This window comes from Nannobrachium achirus (genome assembly GCF_963921795.1).
Source record: "Nannobrachium achirus genome assembly, chromosome: 7".
Lineage (NCBI taxonomy): Eukaryota > Metazoa > Chordata > Actinopteri > Myctophiformes > Myctophidae > Nannobrachium > Nannobrachium achirus.
In genome coordinates, this window is record NC_137816.1 from 60168768 (window position 1) to 60178372 (window position 9605).

A 9605-nucleotide genomic window follows, 5' to 3' on the forward strand; every position below is an offset into this window, starting at 1 on the left:
TTTTTTTTAATCTTTTTCATACTTCTCTGTAACTTTGTAAATAACCTTATACTGCTGTGCTGCCTCTGGGAAACAAATTTCCCCCTTGGGATAATAAAGGTATCTATCTATCTATCTATCTATAGGCTCCATTATAGAAGGTTTATAGGTCTATTGTGTTTCATAATATGAAACGCAATAGACCTATAGTCCTATACGAATAAGCATCAAAAGATCCTCTTTTGAATGAATAAGCCTATACTCCTACACACAGATCAGACAGCAGCAATCATTTACATCAAAATACAACATGAAACATAAATGGGGACAAGACACCTCAGTGGCTGTGTTCGTGTTAATGGGTATTTACACGTCTTCGTATCGCACGTGCACGACACGTGCCCCCAGCACAGCATCAAATCTAATAATCAAATATTCATATTCATTTGAAATGAATAAAATGAAATTAAATAAGCCATTGTTTTTCCTTTAAGTGGATTGGGTTGATGTGGAGCCGTGAGGAATGGAGAGGAGAGGGGAGCTTTGCTCTCAGATGGAACGGGGAGTGTGTGTTCTGTGGCCAATATGAAAGGCCTGAAGATTAGAAGAAAGTAAATTGGCAGGACGCTTGTTGGAGAGAGGGCTTATTGGAGAAGAAAACTGTAAATGTTTAATGGTTCTCTGCCCTCCCTCCCCCCTCCCTGTTGCTGCACTTGGTTGGAAGGCCCTTGTTGTTTATCTTTATTTTTATTTTATTTCACACACACACACACACACACACACACACACACACACACACACACACACACACACACACACACACACACACACACACACACACACACACACACACACACACACACACACACACACACACACACACACACACACACATCAAATAGGTCTGAGTCTCTCTCCTCCTCTCTCTCTCGCTCTCCATTTCTCTCTCTCTCTCCCACAGAGGGGTGGAAGCAGTGAGCAACATGAGAGGCCGTGCACCATTAGAGATAAGCCATGTATCTCCCAGTAGACCCAATTGGAATCCCTAAGCCAGTGTGGGATTTTAAGATTCTTTGTGATTCTCTTCCGTGTTTTTGTTATCCAATTGAACACAAAAACATGGTTTCTGGAGCGCGGAAATGTGGGCATTAGCCATTACACAAAGTCCAGAACTTGACCTGGTGGTGCAAGTCACTTTAATCATCGCTTTCTTCCTTCAACAGTGCCCCCTTCTCTCTTTGGCCTCTTTTCATCCATAGCCATATTTAAATTTCTTTCTTGATCTCCACTTTCATGGTGTATAGGCCCTAAAAGGTTTAGGTGGAAACCTCGAGAGTGTACTGTAGACCAATGGTTTACACATATTTTCTTTCCTTTTCCTGAGCAGCTGACAGAAGGGGTCAGGGATTCATGTAAAGTGAAGGGATTAAAGAAGCAGACATTTTTCCTTTTAAAATGAGTGTGTGCGCTTGCTGTGGGCTGCATGGTGGGTCTTTGTGTGGGCATGAATGCTGTAAGGGCGACGCTCACTTTGCTTATCGCCGCACAACCAGCCCTTGAGTTATTGCCCTTCATCCTAACTTATTAAAAACCCACATGAAAAAGACTGTTTCTTTTTGCTTTGAATACATATGAGGATATATGTTTACCTGGAATTGATTCATGACTTATTTCCTGGAAGGCCCATGAAAGCCCCATGAGTCCAATTGATTTAATCAGTGTGGTTTCTATAGGCAACACACTGTTGTTCTAGGTCCCAGAACTCTTTTTTTTTTTTTTTTTTTTAATCAATCTGTCTGTCTGTCTGTCTGTCTGTCTGTCTGTCCGTCAGTCTGTCCGTCACACATCATGTCACACTTTTGCCCTACTCATATCTCTGCCACCGTTGCCCGTATCCATGCCAAACTTTGCACACACTTAGACTATAATGGGCTGTGTGGTGAGGCAGGTAAGACTGCATTGCTTATTCTGACATCCCTGGCCTTTTATCTATCCAATTCTTTCCCTTTCAACACTTTCAACACGAGGGGGCTGTGAAGAAAGCTTGTTGGAATGGGCTGCTGGATTCAGCCTGAAGATAACCGCAATTATTATTCAGCTCAGCCCCCAGGGTAAATACAAATACAACAATGTGTTTCTGCCTGGGGCAAAGCTGTCGACATGCCCTCTCTGTTCCACCGCCTCTCTTTCTCTGAAGGTGGGGTTTTGTGCTCGAGGTGCTGTGCCTGAAGACGTGCAGGCACGGCACGCCACGTGCACAAAGGAGTTATCCATCAGTGCCCGAGCACCTGCTCGACTGCCTTAAAGGACAACTTTAGTTTTTTACAACAAGGGTTCATATTTTAGATTGTAATTAAAGAATATAAAAGATGAGTGTTAAATTGATTTCATTTACTTCTTTCTATTGTTATTCAGTGGCTGGGGGCATGCGTACAAGTGGCTAAATATGTCATTTTACACAGAATAAGCCCATTCCCAAGGTACAACGCAACCTTTCATGGTTGGATGTGACTTATGGGGGCTAGTAGTGTTACTGTAAATATCAATAAAGAAATTGCTGGCTTATTGTGTCTAAAACGTACATATTTAGCCACTTGTACGCATGCCCACATGCTTACGCATGCCCCACATTTTAGCACGCTAAACGCGATAAAACAATAGAACGAAGCAAATGAAAACATTTTAACACTCACTTTTTCTTTTCTCTAATTACAATCTAAAATATGAACCCTTGTTGTAAAAAACACTTTTCACGCCTTCATAATTTTACATTTATTTATATTTTGTAGAACTGCGGTTGCTTTCCACACCGGTATAAGTCTATATGCTAGGTTTGTTTTCTTTACCTTAGGTAACTGCCGTGCTCAACTCAAAAAGATTTATTGGTATGATTGAGTGCCAACCTAAAAAGCACAAGAAAATTGCAAATGAAGTCATCAGCCACTCACAAATAAACATGCAAGCCTTTTGATAACGCACGGCAGCAGAGGAAAACAGCTCTACGCCTTCCTCTGTGTTTCTGAGACGTGATGTGGTTCCTGGAACCAGATCAGGACTAGCAGCACGTCTTTTATGCACACCACACCCAAGAAGTCCCAAATACAGCTATAGCTACAGCAGTTTCCACTGACAGGCTTTTAATCAGTGAAAACACTTGGGGCTATCAGTCTGGAGACATCTACAGTAAATGTAATGAATACAACTAGGTGGAAACAATTCATATATTCATAATAATATATATATATATATATATATATATATATATATATATACACACACACTGCTCAAAAAAATAAAGGGAACACCCAAAAAACCCAACATAGACCTGCCAGTCTATGTGTTCTCTGGCAAATGTCAATCGGGCTGCACAGTGTTGGGCTGTGAGCACAGGCCCCACTTGTGGACGTCGGGCCCTTATACCACCATCATGGAGTCTGTTTCTCACAGTTTGAGCAGAAACATTCACATTAGTGGCCTGCTGAAGGTCGTTTCGTAGGGCTCTGGCAGTGCTCCTCCTGTTCCTCCTTGCACAAAGGACCAGATAGCGGTCCTGCGGCTGGGTTGTTGTCCTCCTACGGCCCCCTCCACGTCTCCTGGTGTACTGGCCTGTCTCCTTGTATCGCCTCCATGCTCTGGACACTGTGCTGGGAGACACAGCAAACCTTCTTGCCACAGTGCGCATTGATGTGCCATCCTGGATGCGAGTTTCTAAATTCTAGGATCCTGGATGAGCAGCACTACCTGAGCAACTTCTGTGGGTTGCAGATACCGCCTCATGCTACCTCTAGTGGTCAGGGCACTGGCAAAATCCAAAACTAACCAAAAATCTGCCAGAAAGGATGAGGACAGGCAAATGGTCTGTGGCCACCACCTGCAAAACCATTCCTTTTTTAGGGGTTGTCTTGCAAATTGCCTCATTTTCACCTGTTGTCTTTTCCATTTGCACAACAGCAGATGAAACTGATTCATAATCAGTGTTGCTTCCTAACTGGCCAGGTTGATATCCCAAAAGTGTGATTGACTTGGAGTTACATTGCAATGATTATGCGTTCCCTTTATTTTTTTGAGCAGTGTATATATATATATATATATATATATACAGTATTATGTTTAATATTGTTTGTGTATAACAATATATGGTGGTAGGGCTAGTGCAGATAATTGTCAGTGGGTGTGCCATACCTACGGTATGTACAGTACAACATAAAATGTTTTTGATGGGCAGATAAGGAATTTATGTCACATTGCAAGGTACAGTACCTCCCAAAGTAGTAGATTTATTTCATGGTAAAGGATAATAGTTTTATTCTGAACGAGGCATCTGTGGAAAGGCAACAAAGTCAAGAGCTACTTTGCAGAGTGCAGCCTTCTCTTTTTCATGATACACTGTCTTTTTCTCTACTGCACCTGCCATACAGTCTTATATACAGTATAATGCACATATGTCAAACTCAAGGCCCGGGGGCGAAATCAGGCCTGTGATTGAATTATCTTTGGCTCGCGGGATGATATTTAATTACTATTAGAACTGGCCCACTGGCCACTGGTATATTGCACATGCAATGCTTGGGATTCAAACCAAGGTCTCCCGCATGAAAGTCCAAAATCTTACCCATCAGACCAAAGGGAGATATTAGACTTTTGATGCCATCAGGCTGAGGCAATGAGTCACTCTGTTACACATGCACCACCATAATACTACAAGTCCCACAATGCACTGCTAGTGCATTGGTGCATATTGAGGGCCTGTGACCGCAAGCCTGCGTTTAAATAAACATTGAAACAGTCTGGCCCTCGACTTGTACCATTTTTTAAATTTTGGCCCCCTGTGCATTTGAGTTTGACATCCCTGGTATAATGTATGTGTTCCATCAGTTATCATTAGTAATACAGTATATGTTGTTGTTTGTGTATTTCTACTATACTGATAAAAAAAAACCTTGATGTCTGAGACGTTCACATGAACACAAAGTGCAATCAATCACGTCTTTTGTTTCTCTTGTCTTTATTTTACCAAAAATACAACAGCACAGTCGTGACGCAACACTGCCTATGATGTTCCAAAAATAAATAAAACGGAGCAAGCATCACAGCGGCCTGAGAGACTGTACAAACAGATGCATCAATCAGCACAGAGATCCATCTCACCTTCTCCTTTGGTTTCAATGCACAGCTCAATGTGCTTCGTTTAGCTTAAAATTGTCAGTTCCCTCAAATACACCATTATTAACCAATTTAGACATTTATACACATTTTGTGTATTATTATTTTATGCTTTAACTATTGAAAAATAGCAGATATACAAGCTTGGTGCCGCACTGTGAGCTTGTAGATCTGCTATTTTTGAAAAAGTCGTGAAAATTAGAATGTTGACCTGATTCTTAAGTGTCTTTTGAATCCTTCTATGTTTTTTTTGAAAAACCTATGTTTCCATGTCAGCAATCTGGCCAGCCATCGTCAAAGAAAAGGTCCTTTTCACTTAACTGGAGCTCAGTTAGTCTGTTCTTGAGAGACTACTATGTCAGTGGTTCTCAGTCCTTTTCATGTGAAGGACCCCCAAAATATTTAGTTCCAGGGACCACCCAGAAGCAAAATCTGAGTTACAAACGTTTGCTTTGAAAATACATGTATTCAAAGATTTGCACACATTTTCACGACTTTTTCAAAAATAGCAGATCTACAAGCTCGCAGCGCGGCACTCGGTGCCGCGCTTTGAGCTTGTATATCTGCTATTTTTTAATAGTTATAATTTTAGGCATAAATGGGTTAATAATAATAATTACAAAAAAAGAGAGTCCCATCTTCTGATAAAACTCAATTTTTCATCTTAGTGTTTTTGTTTTGTTTTTGTTTTTTTATAGAAGATAATTAAAAAATACATTTTGCTTCTCTTTAAAAAAAAAAAGTCAGTTTTGAATTCTACAGTATTCAACTTCGGTATTTACAGACTGAAATTACAGTACCAACTGTTGAGTTTGTCACAGGGTAAAATAGCTGGAAAGACTTCTGCATCTTTCAGCATTTTGCTTGAGCAAAGTCCTGCATGGATTTTCCTATGATTATTTTCAAATTAATAACGGTAGTATGATAACAAAATACAGACATAGCTACATAAGAGTAGAGAACGTGCGTATGACATTTTGAACAAAAGGCACAGTAAAATATGACAAAACAATGACACTCTTTCTTTGACAATCAGGTTGATGGGTTGTCCAACAAGTCCATTATGGCACAGATTTATGGTTCACTTAGAATGTGGGTAGTCTAAGATAATGAAATTGGGAGATAAAACAGTTTACATGTGATAACTATACATCCACAAAGGTTCTTCTTGTAATTAATCAATGGGGAAATCTGAAGGTCACTAACCAGGAAGGATGTGAGAACTACACAAAGCTATAACTCTAGATGGCAGATTCACTAAGAGTGCTTTTCAAAGTTGTAATTAATTCAACATTGTGGTTTTTCCCATGAAAGAGACTGACCAGGTGAACCAGGAGAAGGCCAAATAATACCCATGGGTATAGAGTGGACCACCAGGGGTTACATGACTCCGACCGACAGCGGAACCATGACGTTCTCTCGCCAAAAAAAGTAATTGGATTCATAATTATTGCCGAAAAAGTTCAATGAACTTTTGTTTGCGGCATGTATCATGAATCATGATACGTATACATTTTGTTCTGCAAGATAATCATCAAAAAAGAACACCCATTCTATTTCTGAAGCTTAAATGTAATTGGCAGAAGTAAAAAATAAAAGAAGCTAACATTATGCTAGCTTATTAATGAAATACTCTGTGGTCACGTCTTGAATGTCACCAGCTCACCACCATAAATTCTTGCGCGTTTGGCGTCGATACCGTGTTAAGTGAATAACATAACACGGTAAACCCCCCCCAAATATACCTATCTTTGAGGGAAAGAACCAGAAAGTTCAAATTGCTAACTCCAGGGTTCCCACCCATTTTTACCAATTAATTTCCAAAACTTTTCCAAAACCTTTCCAGAATATTTAACCCAATTTCCAGGACTATATAACAATAATTCAGCTCAATAACAGGTCGCTTACTCCTATGCGCAATGCCCAAAGACAGGTAGTGTATGCCAGTGGTTCTCAACCTTTTCAGGCCATGACCCCCGAAATAATCATATTTTAACTGGGAACTCGGCACCCTGACGAGCACTAAGAGTTGAGGAATTTTGTATAACACTGTTTGTTCTATTGTGAAAATAGCAGATCTACATGCTCACAACGCCTCGCAACGCGAGGCGTTGTGAGCATGAAGATCGGCTATTTTCACAATTACTGCCTCTAATATTTGACAATTTGGCCCATGTTTAATTTGTAATTTCAGAGGTATTAGCAAAATCAATAACCAAAGACAATACATAGCTATATTTTCCAGGACCTTCCAGGACCCTTGATAAATTCCCAAACTTTTCCAGTACTGGAAAAATATTTTTCTAATTTCAAAATATTTCCAGGAATTTCATGACCGTGGGAACCCTGTAACTCGTTTCCAGGTTTGGGACTACCCACTCTATGATGCGAGGTGTCGTTTCCTGCCTGGAAAACAACTCGGATGAAAAGCCTATACACCACCTTACCGCAAAACATAGTACAATGACACAAGGCTATTTCTGCCTACAGAGATTATAATTACCTCAAAACAGGAGAACTCATTGCCATAATCATTTTTTTGTCTGCTAACCATCCTATACGAGAGAAACACACAACCACGTTAACCACTTTTAACTGAGTGTCCCTATTTTGGGCATGCGAAGAAGCCATTCCATTTTTCAAAAGAAAGACCATCTTTCAATCTACAATCTCATGGCATATCATGTTGCCATGCGTTAGATCAGTTACTTTTGAAAATGGGACTCAAGTGGTTAAGTGCCAGGTGAGGATTAACAACAGACTGAAACATCATCTCATTTACCACTTCGACATGGCAAGAAAATCAACCAACTGCCATAAGCAAACCCGCTTCCTCAGCCAGTATTCATTCGTTAGAGCTGAATAATTGCAAAATGTCAGAGGAAAGATGTTCTCTATTGTAACGGGTGAGACCTGGGCCGTCACAATGATCAGCCAGACGGTTCTGGATACTTTTTTTTCTTACACTTTCATCTAATCTCATTTAAATGCATGCTATGCAAACCAGACAGGAGGGAGAAATTACTCGGTTTTCTTTTCATCACAAGACACTGTTGCCGTCTTCTGTGACACCTGCGCTTTGAATTTGTAAAATGGCAAGACAGACAATAACGATCAACTATGATAATTAGAATTTCAGCTCAGGCAGTTAGGTCTTTGAGACAGATTACATTTTGTTTGATACACCTAGTTACACGTACGCACCGATGACGCATACAAATGCAAACTGGTCGGAGGGGGGACAGGGACAGGGCCATGAATTATGGATATTCCAGTTCATCGTAATTTCCTCAGCCTCCATCCCTGCGGACATAAAGCAGTTAAGGGCATGCAGATGACTTAACGCAATGGATGCTCTGCATGACACAAATTGCAGGCCGGGGTGAGGATGACAAACTGTTTCCAATCCGAATGCGTCCACAAAACCCTCTGTTCCGCATCCGACTTTGAGGTCACCCCTGTGGACCAGTTGGTCAGCTTCCACTGGACCATCCCAAAAACATCGGATTAGGGATGGGTCGATATTATATAAAATTTCATATCACGATTATTGTGACAAAAGTAATCAAAATCCATTATCTTGGGGCGGAACATTTGCCAAAAAATAGCAGATCTACAAGCTCAACGCGTCGCAACGCAACGCGTTGTGAGCTTGTAGATCGGCTATTTTTTTGGCAAAGACATTTGATAGAGAGTGAAAAAAAAAGACTATCAAGTATGTATATTATGTACCTTTTACCAATTCTAGAGGGTTTAAGTGGTACCGGAATATGCAGCTCTGGAAATAAAAGGTGAGTTGATCCCAGTGCATGACGGAGGACGATACCACAATGAATGAAATCTCCACGATGTGATTATCGTGAGTGTTTTTTTATCACGATAAACGATAATATCGCTTATCGTCCCATCCCTACATCGGATTAACATAAATCACTTCCAGTGAAAGGGAAGCAAACACAACCCAACACTCTAGCAAGGTATTCAAACCAAACAAAGAGTGGAAACAAGACACTGCTGGAAATGAACAAATTCATATCTGAATGTCAACATTCTAGCTCCCTAAAATATAACGAATTTTAAACGCAAAAGGGGACACTAATAACATCGGCTAGAGCAGCCACGCTATCTAGACAACCTCTGCGTGAATGTTAGCAACAGCTGCTAAAAAAATATATAAATTTGGCAAAATAACACGTTAAGATTACAAACACATCTGTATGTACAGTATAACCTCTCAACTGAGACTACAGCACTACAATGAAAATGAAATTGAGCTTCAACCAGCACATATTCCTGGTTTGAAACTTAAAACAACACAATTCAGTCAATATTAGGCACCATTATCTCTTCTTCTAAAAATGCAATTCATTCATTCTTACTTCCCTTTATAATATTTCCTTTTTTTTTTTTTTTTCAAACCTCTGGTCTCATGCCTGAACAGCTACTACTACTGTGGGCCATAT